The sequence below is a fragment of the Anopheles coustani genome, chromosome 2 (assembly GCF_943734705.1).
Source record: "Anopheles coustani chromosome 2, idAnoCousDA_361_x.2, whole genome shotgun sequence".
NCBI lineage: Eukaryota > Metazoa > Arthropoda > Insecta > Diptera > Culicidae > Anopheles > Anopheles coustani.
Window position 1 is genome coordinate 86,853,319 of NC_071289.1, and position 15,377 is coordinate 86,868,695.

Below are 15,377 nucleotides of genomic sequence, written 5' to 3' on the forward strand. Positions count from 1 at the left end.
CAAGATACGAATCGCTTTAAATGGTGGTAACGTTCAGAAGATGTCATCGCCACCCGCGGCCCAACCCATCACCCACCACATTTGCATGCATTGTAAGCTCCATTCAAAGCCACATATTCACGTCAAGTTGTTAAACGCAAATTTCCCCCGACGATGCTGCATCAACCCAGGCAGCACCACAACACCCAGCCGGTGGAAAATGTGGTCACAAAAATGCTAATTACGCCGACTTAACAGCCCCCGAGTGGCTCCGGCGTGGAGATGTAACTTGGACCGTCGTGGGAGCGACGTTGTCGACGATGGGGCAAATATTGCCAATTTGACTTGCTAAGTGACGACGATTGCCACTATTTCGAGGCGTGCTGCTTCCAAAGATGTTGGTGCATAGGATTAAACCAACCCGGAACCACCCTTATCTAAGATTAGCCTGCGGGATGGCATTGTGTTCCCGGTGGAGGACCATGCTGCACCGAACTATTGAAGGAGCCGTTTGCATAAAAGAATCCCTTTCTAAGCAGATTACGAAACGTGTGGGCTGTGAGAGAGTGTGCAGGACCCTGAATGGAAACTTTCCAACACATATTTACGATGAAGTTTTGCTCATAATAAAGTTTAGAATACCACACTAACAATGTAATTATTTAGGCATAAAAAGGGATTATCCTCAATTGCAGCCATTAGCTCACTTTTTCAATCAAAATGAGCTAGATGATCAACTTAGGCTGCTATTAAACCCTCACTTATTTTAATCCAAAGACCCAAGGAATGTTTTCCGGATGCAGTATTAACACTTCCCTCGAGATTGGGTAAGATTATTTTACCATCAATGCGTAACGTAAACATCCATCGTTTACATCGCACGAGGCTCATTGCCAGCTTTCGAGCCGTTGACCATTAGCTATAGCATCATATTACTTCCCTTCCGCTGTTGTAGCTGCCTTCCAAACACTCTGGAGCCACTTCCGGTGAAAACGGCGCAAAAAACAGCCCGCCATCCATCGCTTCAAGATCCAATATTAAAGCCCTGGGGAGTCTGGTAGCCAATGAATATTTTCTTGCTTATTTTCCCCGATCGCTCGCCGTTTACGAGTGGAGCTCGAGGGCTCAATATGGGTCACGAGAGATGCGATTGGCTTGGCCCGTGAACATAACCGTAATATTAATGATAACGGTTATGAAGCGTCTTTGCCTGGTGCTTGCTTCGCCCTACGTCTCTTGAAGGGTCGTTGTTGTTTGGATCCGCTGCTGGATGGTTGAATAGGTATTGAGGATTCCTTTCCTTTCGTTTTCGTTTATTTTCAGTACCATCCGTCCGCCGGAAGAGGATCGATTGCCAGTGCTGGAGGCATCGGAATGATTGGTTGGTCGTACGTACCGTTGGGCAAAGATAAAGCCCTGGAGCCTTACGTCCTTGGAAATGTTTTGCGAGCTCGAGCTGCGTATTTCGCCGAGAAAGTGAAATCTTTCACGATACCAAAACCACCTTTGGCCTCTGGCATCACTCGAAGCATAATGTAGCGGGCTCGTCTGGCAAGCCGTAACGTCGAGCCGCCTGGCCAATGATGAACAGGCTCGAGGGACGGCGAAATTACGCCATTTGGATTCTGCTAACCGCACGACGAGAATGCCAATTGTTCCGAAACCCGGAGCAACAACCCGCTTCGTCCCAGGAGGAAAAACACCGAATCCTTCTGCCTTCGTGGGTTTTCAGGACTCCTTTGCATTCCGAACTATTTCGATGCTAATAACCGGACCGAGCCTTGGGGACGTCGTCAAGCTGAATCTCTTGGGTTGGAGGATGATGGGAAGGTCGAAAACGAATGGAATGCTCATCATCTCTGATGACGCCTTGGCGACGCCACGGTTGACGAAGACGACACAAAAAAAGGACAACACCGGTCCAATCAGAAGCGGAACGATCTATTCCTTTTTTCCGGAATCCGGACTCCAACGGACCAACGTGGACATTCGTGGCCAAGAATTTATTCCAGGGATTTTCCCCGAAAGCATATTGTTTTCCCTCCAACGCATCCGACATACTCAGTGGGCTGACGGCAATTTTCAATCTTCTTCTCCATTCTTGTGGACAAAATTGTTCCAGGCAAACGGTAAATGCGTTTCACAGTGTTGTTGCGTACTTTTGTGAGCTTTTCCGGCCTTAGTTGAATAAGGATACCCACCGGTTCGAGAAAGAAAGCGAAATGTAAAACGAAGTAACGCTGGCAAATCAATTTATTTTAATGGCGGCTTACGGTTCGCTTGTTCAATTTTTGCGTTTCTCTGGCCTTGCCATTTTCCTGCCAAACCAAAGACATAACTAATGAATATCGCATTTGATGCAAATATCGTAATTTCTCTCATTTCACCATACGGAATCTCGATAACATTGTGGCTTCCCGAAGAAAAATGGAATAACCGGGGAATGTTCTCCATGTTGCTCAAAAGGAAAGCGAACTTCGGGGCAATGGACGGTACTGAACATTTCCGCTTTCGCTTTTAGTCAAGCCATTTCATCCGCCGTCTAGAGTGCTGAACCTGACCTTCTTTAAACTCTCATCTAAATGCTGGATGCACGATTTTTCAGCTTGTTCAGTAGCAGGGAAATTGGCGGTTCAGATCCGAGATACAATTCACACATACACTAGCACTCGCTTCTTGGCATCCTTGTCCTTAACACAAATGCAGCACCTTTTCTGATTCGCAAGACCGAAACGTAGAACGCAAACGAGCAAAATAACGCCAGGCGACTTGGAAATGCCATCGTAAGTAGACCTCTAATGGCCGATGCCCTCTTACCCAAGCGCTTCTGTTAAAGAGGATGGAGTGTTATTGAGAATTGATTGCAATTTATCTGACTGTCTTTAACCTTTCGCTTTTGCTCTTCACCGTCAGGACGGTGTGTTCTTTTTCTGTTGAGAGCCTTTTTGACATTCGATGCATAAGCCAACTATTTTCCTGCACCGCTCATGATGCTAACAATCAGAAATGGGGAAAAAATTATACAAAATATACAAAAATGATTTACCAATCGTCTTTTGATTTGTAATGTATGTTTATAATCATTATCATATTATATCACCTACGTATTAGATGATGGACACAGCAAAATATAGTTTATTTGGCTCGTTTCAAACTTTATTTTTTCAGGACTTTTATGTTACACTATTCTCGCATATTTACTGACAAAGATTTACTCCGAGTTAGCTCTATTTTCAACGACAACACAAAATTTAACTGAATTTTTAAGCTGTAATTATATCTGGTCCTTGTCCTGTCTTCCATTTGTCGTAACGATATCTACTTTTTTCTCTTACCCATTCTATTCTATGAAACTTTTATACCATTTTCATCCCTCTCACTTTCTTCGCGTATTTTTACATGAGATGGAAAACTGATGCTTTCAGTTTCAAATCCAATCAAAACGCGCTTTCCACGGTTGAGCAAGGGTGCGGAAATAAATCATATGCGGCCATAGCGCTAAAGGCGAGCAGCAGCTGGCTATGGAAAACCCTTTGCACGTTCCAGTGATCCTTTATCATCGACAGCAAATCATTTCCAAGACTACGACCACGTGTCGGAAATTGCAAAGCGCCCCGTGGATATTGAGTAGGCATTGGGTTCCCACTCGGTGTGAAATTCTGACATGCTTCACCGGTTTCAGATTCTCGGATCGCAGGGATTTGAGATCAGTCGAAGTAGAAGCAAACCGTCCAACTAAAATTTGTAGCCAAGTTCTTTGATTCGGAACAGTCTGGTGTGTGGCTGATTTTTTGAAGCATATTCAAATTCAGCTCAACTGTGTGATAAAAAAGGGGTTCGCCAAACAAAAGTCCGCCTCTGTACGCTTCAACAGAACTGTGCTCTTGAAACCAGCAACTGTAGCGTTCAGCAAACATTATCTAAAGCAGTCTTGCGAACCGAACATTTTCCCATCATGCTCAGCTATATAAAAGCAGAAAAAACCAAACGAAAACGGAAAAATTTGATCAAACGCTGCAAAACGTTGTGTCAACAGAGTCCACAGAAAACCGATTCGCTTGATCGCAATAACGGAAATATTGATTGTTTAGACCAACGTGCGGAAGTTCCAGTTTGCATTCAATCATAGAGTGTTTTGATGCCGTGATGTTGATTTAAATATATATTCAAGAAAAGTAAAGATTGTACCAATATTTACAGTGAGAGTCCAAACGGGTTTGCGTGATCGGAGCAAAATTCAAACGGAAGCGCTTAAACAACTCCACTTTCCGTTCCCATCAATCAATCAGGCGAAGAAGGAGGAAAGATCAAAGACATTTTCCGTCATGGTAAGCGCTATCTTTCCCCCAAAAAGTACGATTTCTTGTTTGCTTTGATTCTTACATTCTCTTCAGCCATCAAAAGTCCTCGAGGAACCGCAGAAAATGCCATGCTTGAGGCTACTATTTTTCCTGAATATTACATAAGCATTGGATTTTCCATGACACCTTAGATAAAAAGCTGTCAAATAAAAGGCACGAATGTCCAACACTGGTACAATAAAATGAGAAAACAGAAGTCATTTTAACAGGTAGGGACATTTACTTTTACAAAATCCAAACTAGCAAAATACAAGTTTGATCATGGCCACGTATTTTTGCTACAGGAATGGAAACTAGGTGAATAAATATGATCTAAAAATGCCAGTTATCCTTCTTCAAACAATAAGATTTTGTATTTTCTGCCAACCAGTGTAAATGGTGGCCCCATAACGAACTTTTAACATTTTTAACTGAATAAAAAGGACGATCCGGAAGTGACATGATAAATCGATTTGTAAATAGAGGTCACAGCGTTATAGAAGAATTTGTATGTATCCCGGATGGCCTCACTCCCCCGGATATGCGGAAGGAAATGTTATCCTGTGAGTCGTAAAATCCGATCTCAAACAAAGTCCCTACAATTGAATTGAATTGTTTTTATTGTCCCAACCCATCGGGCAGAATGGATCGTCCAGAAGGACAAAGCATTTCCTAATATTTTATCTGTTTCCACGAACGTAACCGCCGTAAAACTGGCTTTGAAATGGGAACCGACGCTTATCGCATACAGAGGATTTTGCGATTTGCATACAGATTTATATGGTTTTTATGCAAACCAATTCCACATACCAAAATAATTCAAAACATTCCCACGCAAACATTCGATAAAGAATGGGAAAAATGTATTCCTTCTGCCGCAAAACTTCAAGAAAAACACATATTTAAATAAACGAATTTCCATTTTCATGGTAGTTTGAAGTGCTTACGGAATGAAAAATCAAATGATTGTCAACAAAACAAAAAATGTTTGAAATGCAAAACAAATATTTTTATTCAACCTAGCACGGGAAAAAGACTATGAACAAAAAATTATCGCACTCTCTAAAATATCGAGGCCCTTTATTCTTCAAGGGTGTAAGTAACGGTCCACTGTAAAGGAGATCGCTTTAACAGAAGCTCGGTCGGAGGTGTATCTAAATGTAATTTGGCCGCAAGGATCGACCGACCAACAACCACTCTCCATTATGTCTTTGAACTCACCATTTGCTATGACCGACGGCAGTTGGTTTCATTGGAAACGACTTCGGACAGCCAGAAGAAAGCGGCCAAGATTACCTGCGTGTTAAAAGATAAAACAGCCGAGGGAAAATTTCGTTAGAATCCAAAGTGAACAAGAAAACGGCGTCGAAAACGATGTGGACCAACAGCAGCTTTTAATACAAAACCATGATCAAAGGAAGAAAGTCACAATCACTTTCCTCACCTACCGAGGTGCCGTTTTTACATCAGTCTGCGCAAATCACCCCCGGCACTCACCAGTTGGCTACTTTGATGGCTACCGTTGATTCCACTCCACCGATTGCCGAGGGTGAACCACGACGAACACAAGTAAAGGACCATCAATGCAAAGTAGAAACATTTTGAGGCAATTTACATTTTTATTGGGAAACGTACCTTCAATGATGGACGGTTTTAGGGATGATGCTAAATTTTTCCATTCATTATTTCGTTCCTCTAGCCATTCTCAAATGTTGGTAGAGTTTCAAAGTTTGGTTTGTATAAATCAATCTTTGTCTGGTCCTGACTGGTTGCTATAATTCTTTTTCACTAGGTTTATATTTCTTTTAGTACTGCATCTAAAAATACAAACATGCCATTTGATACATCCCAAACCACACAACTTGAATCTTTCCGGAATTGGAAGTGAACGAAAGGACAGACAACTTGAAAAGAAAAATCCTTAGAATTTCATCCATCTGACATATTTCGATTATTCATTTTAAAAACATGCATAAACTAAAGATTGATGATGGAAACAATTTAGTAAAAACACATTCTATTGCTGTGAAAGATATTTGCATGACCTATCTGCCTACTTTTGCAAAACTTACAATTTCAATTTCAATTTCAATTTCAATTTATTTTACATTGTTTGCCACGCGGGCTATACAAAGTATTTCTTAAAACTATAGATACACTTAAAACAAGAAGACCAAGCACAAGAGGAGGAGAGGAATAGATTACATGAGGGAGTTGTTAAGTCGTGAACGAAAGGAAGGGATGGAGACGTTGTAGTCAAACAGGTGGCTAAAGCTATTGAAGGAAGACATGGCGCGGATAAAAGGATCATTTTGGGAGAAACGCGTACGGCGCGTGGGAATAAGGAGAGGAGGCCTTTCCCGAAGGTTATGGGAAGGGACATATAGAGGGATATGAGAGAGGAGTTCCGGAGCGTCAGTGGAGTGTAGGAGAAGTTGGGCGATGAAAATAGCCTGAGCGTTCCGGTGGCGAGTCTGAATCGTGGATAGCCCCAACAATTGACACCGCGACTCGTAAGGCGGGAGGGAGGAGGCATTGTAGCCGAGAAGACGCCTCACCGCCAGGCGCGTGAAGCGTCTCTGCACCCCCTCCAACCTTCCCAAGGCGGTGACACCTGTTGGGGTCCATACCACGGAAGCATACTCGAGGATCGGTCTGACCCAGCAGCAGTAAAGCGCCATCAAGCAGCGCGGGTCCCGCACTTCCGATGCCAGGCGAGAAATAATCCCTAACAAACGGTTGGCCTTGCACACCACCTGGTCAATCTGTACATAGAAGGACAAGGCAGCGTCAAGCCACACCCCGAGGTCCCTGACAACCGACACTCGCGACAACGCAACGCTACTAATGCAGTAGTCGAAGTGGGTCACCCCAGCGGAGCGACTGAAGGATATGACACAGCACTTGGATGTGCAGAGAGTCAATCCATTCGCGGAGCACCATTCAGAGAAGCGGAGGAGGGATTCTTGCAGGAGTAAGGAGTCGGAAGGAGAGGATATGGGAAGGAATAATTTGACATCGTCAGCATACATCAAGTGCCCATTAGGAGGCAGCACACTGACACAGTCATTAAGGAAGAGAGAGAACAGGAGAGGGCTGAGGATGCTGCCCTGCGGAACACCGGACACCCCGATGTACGGATCAGAGAAGGTACCCTCCACTCGCACAGAGTAAGACCGTCCGCTAAGGAACGATCTGATCCAGGAGTAAAGAGGCTCCCCAATCCCCATCCAATACTGGCCATCCAATTGAATTATAGGTTGCTTGTTAAAACGTATGAAGATGGTTTTATTAAACCTTTCAAAGATCCGGGTACGATCTGGATTCAGCCAAATTTGGTACTAGAGTGGATAAAGGTTAAATTTATGCACGCTCTCCTGGCGTTATACGTTTTTCAGTGCATGTGCAAGGTCTCCCTGGAAATGCCATAGCCTCCGAGTAATAAGAAGACAAGAAAATGGGCAAACTGGAGCTCACAAATGTCGGGGTCAGGGAATCGGCGTAATGATTCTGCAATTATGCAGCTGTTCTATACCTCACCACGGTAAGTGTTGGATTGTGTATCATGTCGGGAGCCCAAAGCGGGTTGCCTTCTGACCGGAACATTTCCTCTTCTTCCCAAAATATTCCTCTGCTTTGTTACATTCTACACCAAAGGTGTGCTGTACATTTTTTTCCAAATCTGCCCCAACGGACTGTTCAACTGGATCACGTGCAGCGCGCAATGTTTGAACAGGTTGTGTTTTTCCAACACTGCAGGATTCAAGATAAGCGTTGCTGCTTGCTCGAAAAGCGCATGATGGTGCACTAACTTTGACTTTTAAACTACCGTCAGCAGAAGGAACAAAGGAAAGCGCTGAGATTGGGAATCCGAGAAAGAAAATATTTTCAGGCAGTGTCCACTCGGCGAGCTTCTAATTAGATGGGTGAATTGCGTCATTAACAAACTCCCATCAAGCGGGCCGAAGTGCAAAGATAATTATATTCTCGAGGTGCTGGAACAGAAGGCTAATAAGTGACAAGATTTCAAGCTGTTTCCCTAGAGGCAGGCGATGGGCGGGGTTGGAAGATTTTAATATTTTCCCAAGCCGATGGTAAACTTTCTGTGTGAAAGAGAGGTTCAGGCCAGATACTTTAAAATGTTAATCATTTTAAAAGTTTTCAAATGCGGTTGATTTAATTAACAGAAAATGAGGAATAAGGAATTGGACTTAAACTGAAACACTCAATACAATGTAATAAAGCACATTATCCTGCAGCATCTCCATAGGGTATTCTTGCGTATGAAAAGCGTATGTTTTATCAAGCGTCATAAATGCAATTGCCATTAATTACCACTGTGACTTTTAAACGTTTAAAAAAACCCCGGAAATCGAAGATGTCGGCACGTCTTGAAGCGAGGTCTTGAAAACTCAATCGATTAGTTCATCTTTCACCGTAGGAGCATGGATGTCAAGTACTTTTCTTTTGCTGCTTTCGGATATGTTTGAACGCGTTGAATGAATGGAACATCGCCTTCAGCTTCCCGAAGCCTTTCATCGGGCTCCCGCTGTGGTGCAGGTTGTGACGTTTCTATGAAACTAGCAAAGTTGCTTTTAAGCAACATTTTCCCGATGTCAACTACTATACCGTTCATGGGAACTTCGTTCCCGAGTTTCTGGAAGATGTATCAAACGGTTTCGGATCGCCGGAAGCGCTTGGCGATGGCAACGTCAAACGGTTTACTTCGACGGAAGCGGTAGCTCTACGTGAAAAAGTGTTTTGGTAGTGCACAGAATGATGTCAGGTGCACTCTGGAAAACGTCAATCGCGTTTTTGCGACTTGAGGGAAGTTTTTGTCTGGCAGCTGCTTTTGTGCTGGAAGAAAGCAAACTGTCGTCCGCCACATTTTTATGAACGCCAAATACATGACGGCACTTGCCTCGGAGCAAAAAAGCGTCACACATAAAACAATTGCAACAATGTGAGTTTATGATGGTAATGCTGTGAAGGTGTGATGAATTTTACCAGCAAAATGGCATCGGATCTATTTTGTATTTCAACGAGCACATTCATTTTTTGACTGTGACATCTGTACTGCTCTACATCTGAACTGAACATTATAATATAACAAGCAACAGGTAGCGAACATATTTGTTCAGTTCAGTGATGCCCTTTACACCAACCGTTTTTTTTTTTTTGTATAAACTTGTTAAATTTTGAACAGTGTTTAAATATTTGTATTTGGCGATATTTTTACCAGATCTATTTTTGATGCAACTAATTTTCGGGCATTTTAGTCATCAACGAGCGTCGTTTTATAGTTTGTGTTTCTCTCTATTGCATATTTGATTGTTCTTACTTCAACAACATAACTTATAAAAGGTTTATAATCCTTTGTGTGCACCTCACACGTCAGTGCATGATGATGAAATGGAACAAATTTCCGCCAAGCCAATGTTGTGCAGATGTCGCATATATCAAGCCGCTGACATTGAACGCGACGCTTTTGAAAGGTTAACTTTTAACACGAAAGTGTCACGAACACAAATACGTGTTGCCAACCATCTATCGATTTCCCCGGCACACACAACGTAGCATGGTGGATTGTGGAAAAATTCTCCAAAGTAGCATTCCGTAGGAAACGTGCCAAAAAGCAATCACTTTCAATTTCCAGCTTTTTCCCTGAGGGCTACCGCTGCGGGGAACAACATTTCGAATGTTCTTTTTTCAGCTCTCACTTCCTTCCAAGTTCCAACAACTCGGACCAAATCATTTCCCGCGTGAACAGCAAGAAACTGGTGGATCGGTAAGGAAAGAAAACTGTTTCCTTCCAACATGAGACATGACGCTTAAAGCGGTAGGACTTGGAAAAAATGGATTGCACATTGTTGGAAGGGTTTTTAATGTTTGTTACTTCATACGGGCACACCGCATTAAAACAAAAAATCAGGTGCATCGCCGCAAGGCAATTCACATGGCTTCCATGCATAGTTTTGTCAAGAAAAGTTTAATAACTTTTCGAGATATTCGCTTCGTTGCTTTTCGTTTTCCTGAGAACTGCACGAATCTTCAGTGCAAGTCACGTTTACCTCCATGAACGGACAGTTTTGTGAAAAATGGAATTCTGCTGGCAGGTAAAATATTGAAATAGCAGATATCCGGAAGTGATTCCACCCTTTTCGTACAACCCACCTCATATCATACGCCAACAGGCCGGAGTTTAAGCTGCGAACCGGAACTAACGCGAAAATAAATAGGCACAAAACCTCCACTTTCATGTTGAGGATTAAATGAAACATAAAAATTGCAAAGGATTGATGGAGGGAGGGAAAATAAAATTGAATGACCTCCGACGGTCTTTTATGGGTTGTAGTGAGAAGACGGAAGTCTAAAAAGCCCAAAGAAAATGGTGAAAAACTCAACTCAACCATTCATCGTGGCTTACCCGTCGAAAGGAAAACGATTTTTAATTCACTTAAAAGCTTTCGAAAGTCGATTTACTTTCATCGCATTCGGTGGACGGGTCGAGTTTGCTTCCGGTTAGCCATACCAACTCTCTGTGGGTAGGTCGCATATTCGAATGCGAAGGTTTTTCAAAGATTTCATTTCTTTTAATCTTATGTCACATGCCAATTGGAATCAACTGGTAGAAATAGGCGAGCGGAGTATCATTGAAAGATGAATTTACATTGACTTGGGGTAAGGGAATCATTGGATGGAATCGTTGAAAGTTAAATATATTATGGAGCACCATTTAATATTCTTCCACAAGAAATAATTCAACACGTCGATTGCCAGGTGGAAGTTGAAATTTTAATGAAATGGATGCCCAACTAAATGAATGATCATTTAAACCTCTTTGTTCTTATTCACATGTTTTAAAAAAGGACATATTTTAACATATACAAAATTGCACCATTCAATATTATCTGTTCAAAAACGCTGACTGAAGAATCATCGTCTTTTGGATATGGCTGACATTGACACAGTCAAGGGTGGCCTTAACACTAGACGTTTCTCGGAAACGTGACAAAAGTTATACAACACTTTGGCCGTAGGAGAAGTGGAAAACTTTGCATGTGATTCAGCACCCGTATGTTTTCCCTGTTCCAAGAAACAAGACTGTATCGGCAACCTGCGAATATGTTTCCAGCTACTTTAACTTGAAGCCATAGGCAAGCAAGGGTTGAGCAGCGTTCAAGATGGAAAGCACGGAGGCGATGTATCCGGCCATCTGTATGGTTGTGTGTCTGTGTATTGATGATTGTGGGAGTTTCTGAGTGACCGTGGGAACATTTTATTCAAGCGAAAATTTAATCTTCAACTCTACTTTGAACCGCAAACTTTAATCAGTCACCGACTAGGGTTGGGATAATACGGGTATGTAAAGGATACAGATCGTTCCCCCAATCTGTCAACCCTTTTTTAACAAGACACCCTTGTTTTTCTTTCCCTTCATTCATTCTGCACTGAACCAATTAATGTGCGGAAATCTTGAGACATCGAGCACAATTTCCTCGAAGAGGAACCAAAGTACCCTTGTCAAACATGCGAGCGGTTGAAACCAGGGTTAAGAAATTACTCTTCGAACAATTTCAACCCGTGAATGGGACCGATGCTTCCTTGGCCTTGGTACGGGCTGTCACCGTAATTGCTTTATGACGACCGCTCGTAAACCGGTCCCCAAGAAATGTGGTTGAGGCGGAATACCAAGAAAAGTCATAAATGAAAAACAAGAACTACAATACCCCACAGTTTGGTTTACACTTTGAATAGGACGCTGAGGATAGTGTTGGTGGCCAAGTGTTGAACTATCAGAAGCTCCGAACGTGGGCCTCGCACGTGCTGAGAAGAAACCTAAGCCTACGATGGTCAGCCGAGTTAGGACCGGGCATGATAGACCGTCGTCAAAGAGTTCGAGAAGGCCAGACCATCACTGACACCTCCGGAAACCCTTACCGGATGCCTGCTTGAACAACTGACCCGGAGGAGCTGTTGGTAGGCGTCAGCAGGGCTGGTTCATAAATCTTGAATATGTTTGAACGCGGTCTTCACAACGGACATGAACCTTACGACCAGTTTTATGATCCCCCGTTTAAGAATTCTTGGGGAATATTTTCATTTTTTCCCATGATTTTGCAACAAACTTATTTTCCAAGTTGCTACGGTATACTGTTGGCCGAACCAAAATAAACATCCCAAGGCAGTTCACCCACCCGAACTTGATGAGTGTTTACCAAGCACTCACGAGAGTGAAATTGTATTTTTAGTTGTGCAGTTTCAGCATCTTCTTTCAATGTTTACTTTTTTCATAAAACATCTTAGAGTACACTATGAAATAGATATCGTCAATATTTAACCAATTATTTTGTGAATGCAATGCTCGAAAGAAAGAACTATTACTCATTTCCAAATCTTTTGCATACTACGACGGTTTGTAAGGCATGTGATTGAACTATAAAAATACTGAACTGACTTGGGAAATCAAATTGAAACAAGTTAAAAAACCTTTGATTTAGCGGGGTCACCTAGGCTAATAGTTATTAAGACTTTTTTTTCGAATCCTGCAAACAAAAAAAGAATTGAACGTATTATTCCAAAATTTAACTTTGAAATTATTATTCAAATCACAAACATCAAACAACGCTCATCTTCTGATCGGACGATATAAAAATTGCTCCCATTGGATCTCATCATAATTTAATCAATTTCGAACTACTGCGAGCAAATCGGTCATCAGAACGTCAGTCACGAAATAGATTGGAGCAATTATTGAAATAGTTAACACTCGTACCGCAATCACGTCGCTATCGTTCTGCCTCATACCAACAAAATGGACGCGTGTTGCCAATGCTTTAAATTGGATAACGCAGCGAAATAAATAATGCACACTGTGGGTCTCCCCCGCATCTCGTCGCATCTCAACTCGATCCCTTTGGGCTGGATATTTCATCAATTTTAATACCGGCTCCAATTAGGTGCTGGCACAATGAAAAATTAATTACCGTCTCCACCGTATTGACGAACGGCTCGTGGCTATAAATTGATCAATCGACTTGTGGTGACGCTTACGGATTACTTTCCGTCAGCAGCCTTTCCACCCGCAGCACCTCGCAAGCCGCTTGTTCTATTGCCGTTTATTGATTAAAGCAATATACTTTATTCCGAATCCTTAGCGATGATTGGTACCGTAATGTTTCAAGCGGTTTTATCTCTCTGCCACAGAACATTTCCCCACAAATCGGGATCGATTATGTGGAATAGTTTGTGTCAATCCATAATGGATGGACATCACTCCATTTGTTGCACAAACCGGTCACCGATCATCTCGAATAGTACGTTCAAAGGAAAATTTTGTAATGTCTGAGAAAATACTAAACAGTTTTTCATAGATCAACAGATCATATTTCTATTCAATTCAACAAATCAATATAGAAAATTGTACAAAATTTGTCAATTTTACTAACTAATTTAAACTAAACACTACTAAAACATATATTAATATGTCACTCGTGAACGAATCGAACAAAGCAATATAAAAACGATTAGCTCAATATTTTTTGAGTTGCCAGGATCTTTCAGCCCAAACAAACATATTGAAATTCCATTTTGAACCACAATTATCCATGGTTATGATTGCATACGGCTTGGGCTCGGATCGAGGGCAAACAATACAGTGCAGAATGAATAGGTTCATTTTATTCCACTCACTTTGTTCATGGCTCAAACGATATAAAGGAAAATAAAAGGTAAAATGAGAATCAAACCAGAAGAGCTTACGCCCGAAGGGCTTCTACCGGTTTTGCAATAAAGTTTCCAATGGGTTCTTCTCGGTAGCACCGCAGACATTAGCTACCAAATCCTTTGTTCGAACTTTTAATTACCTTCGATATTTTGCTTCGGTGCAAACGATAACCGTTACCAGATAATAGCAGTAGTAGGAATGCTGGTTGCATCTGAGTGGTTACGAAAATTCAATTACCGTGGGCGTAAGGGGAATTGTGGGATTGAAAAGTAATCATGCCAACCAAACACTCCGACCCCGACCGGGGGCATGTATGCGGAGGGATGTTTATCAGTTGTTGAAGTTGGACGGTTGCTGTTATTAAATGCCACAACAGCAACCTTCGAACTCTTAAAAATACCACATACGATTTAAAAAAAAGACCGGACAACCTTGTTTACGAAATCGTCTATGGGTGCTTGCCTGATTTGATTGATTGTTCGAGGAGATAAGGAACATGTATGAAAAACATGAATCTTCCTGGGGATACGTAGAAGTTTTATGTTGTGTTTATCACAATTTGCAGGATGCTTTTGTAACGAATTCACTCGAGCTTAAATGCTCGGAATAAATAAGCATAAAGGACAGATTGCAAACAAACAGCCATGCTTAAACACTTTACAAAATCTTCCCATGTGTGTCGGATTTACGACGATAGACAAGCTATTGTATTTTCATTCCAGTGCGATACAAGAGATCTTGCGACATCCAAACATCGGTTGTTTCCCACGGGTCAGGAAAAACCCAGTGCTGTGTTACAGCTCACATTGAAAAGACTCAAAGTTTCAATAGGTGAATGGAAATTCAGAAAAAAACACATCATGATTTTTTTGCTACTTTCATTTCACTTTTCCCCGCTGGACTGCCGGAAAGCTGAGTTTAGATTTTACCCACGGAAAACTCATTACGAAAAAAGCTCATTCACAGACAATGCTCATTTGTTCCGGAAAATAGGCAGAAAGGAAGGATAAAACAATCCATGAAAAAATACCCAGAACAACCAACCATTTTCAAAACAAGACGACACTAAACGGTAACGACACGCAAAGGCCAATTGAGGAAAAAAGCTCTGACGGCGAATGGCAGACGCTCTGTCATTTGGAACGAAACGGACGTTAAATAGCGTGCCAGGACGTGAAGCTACTTTCGCAGCATGCAAATCAAATAAACCATGAAAAATAGAAAATGTCTCCATTGTGTTCGCTTATCAGCGATGAAACAAGAGTGTTCTGTGTGAGTGTCTTTGCCATTTGTCGAGTGAATGTGTCTGTACTAACGTGAAAACGTATCTT